At 39.7% G+C, this 1,707-nt stretch overlaps 1 protein-coding gene across 3 annotated transcripts in view; it reads left to right on the top strand.

Annotated features, from left to right (window-relative positions):
* GJB7 (gap junction protein beta 7) overlaps positions 1 to 1,707 on the top strand; it is a 13,867-nt gene that overhangs the window by 2,514 nt on the left and 9,646 nt on the right. For 2 of the 3 annotated variants that reach the window (XM_006773478.2, XM_015570316.1), the window contains exon 1: positions 540 to 665. The exons of the other annotated variant lie outside the window; for it this stretch is intronic. The gene's annotated coding sequence lies outside the window, so the exon portion shown is untranslated. Of the gene's footprint in view, positions 1 to 539; positions 666 to 1,707 lie in introns of those variants that run through there. 3 annotated transcript variants of the gene reach the window in all.

Genomic DNA, 1,707 nt, shown 5'->3' with positions numbered 1-1,707 from the left:
CTCTCTCCTATCTCTCTCCTCTCTCTCTCTCTCTCTCTCTCTCTCTCTCTCTCTCTCTGTATCACTATTGTATGCATAGGAAATGTCTGTTATCAATGTTTCCTGGGTTGAGAAAATGATTATTACAATGCCTTTTTACCTCCTGGATTTCTAAGAAGAGGGCATATGAAGTAAAGTTAAAATAACCCCATCAAAGGTAGACTGAATTAAATTGCTCTTTTGCCTATTGGTTTTTTAAAATTTGTTTTGTTGGGGTGTTTTTTTTTGTAGCTAGGCTTTAATAAATAACCTTGGAAAATCATTTAAAGAGATGAAACACTCATTGTTCTAGCTTCTTTGTGTAAATGCTGACAAGGTTTTATAAAAAGAAATGTTCAATGAGCTGTGTACATGAGTGGCTTTGAATTCATTCACCCCGGTTCAGTTCTCTTTTAATGTATATTGTAAAGAGCAGAGACACAAGAATTCTCATCTAGATTATGAGCCAAAACAAATGATCAGGTTACCCTGTTTGGCTTGCACTACCTTGGAAACCACTGGGCTCCATTTTCCTGAGTGTAGAGCACTAGTTCCCTCGCAGGGAAATGATACAATCAACTCATGGTTTTTTAAATTGAACGAGCAGCCAACTGGATCTCTCTTAATCTCCACATCTGTGTCAGGAGGTAAGCTTATTCTCTTGTGATAGGATTTATTTAATAGGAAAATGGCATTTCTTGTAATTGGGTAGTCGTTACTTCTTTCCAAAATGTTTCGGGGAGAGAAGTAATCCTAATCATTACAAACCAGACATGTTGCTGTTCAGTTTGTTGCTGCATCACAGATAGCCTTTCTGCATAAGTTGCCTCTAAGCAATGTTGCCCATTTGGAATGTGTTATTGACCTAGTGCTTTGGGAGGCTGTGGCCAAGTCAGAAGGGCTGGCCTGAGCACAGTGTAAGCTGATGTGACCGTGTGGGGCGACAGGCGCAAAGAACAGCACAGGCCCTTTCAGTGGCCTTTCTGTGTGACTTGAGGAGAGCTTTGCATTCTTCCTAAGAGGTGAGCCTCTAAAAATGACAGTGCCTTTAAATTGTGAAGGAATTTAAGTATGAGAACTAACATACTTAAATTGTCATTTTCACATGAAAAAGCATAGTAGGAAACTATTGGGAAAAAGTTAACTTAATTATTGGACCTTTTACATTACATTTACCTTCAAGAAGTGGTATATGTATGCATGTGTTGGCCTATGCAGGTGCATTCTACTCAGCGTTGTTCATGGAAACCTCAGTGTTGACAATTTATTTTTTTCAGCATACTGTTTTTACATGCATAAAACTGAAAATGAGATGTAAAATAATTTTATGCCAACAGGCTAAGAGGTTCTTTGGGGAGAAACAATCTATATAAGACTAGTTAAGATGTTATATCATCAAATGCTAAAATATGTTCTGAGGCTTAGTAGGAGCTACAAAATCTGAAGAGAGAAAAGTCACAACTTGGAAGGCTATGAGGAGGAGGTAGGGCAGAGAGGAGGAAGGAGCATGAAGATGAAAATGACCTGTGGGCTTGAGATGGGAGACAGGGGTAGGCAGAGCGGGAAGGATGAACCATCTGACCAAAGTGGGTGTTGGCCAGTGTTGGTAGACAAGATGTTGGGGACATCTCCCACTTGCTTTTCTTACAGAGATGAAGCAGGATGGTCTGGATCTCAAGTCCAACTAGG

This window comes from Myotis davidii, unplaced genomic scaffold (assembly GCF_000327345.1).
Source record: "Myotis davidii unplaced genomic scaffold, ASM32734v1 scaffold185, whole genome shotgun sequence".
Taxonomy (NCBI): Eukaryota; Metazoa; Chordata; class Mammalia; order Chiroptera; family Vespertilionidae; genus Myotis; species Myotis davidii.
Note: the sequence above shows the minus strand (reverse complement) of the source record. Positions and strands in the feature narration are given on the sequence as shown.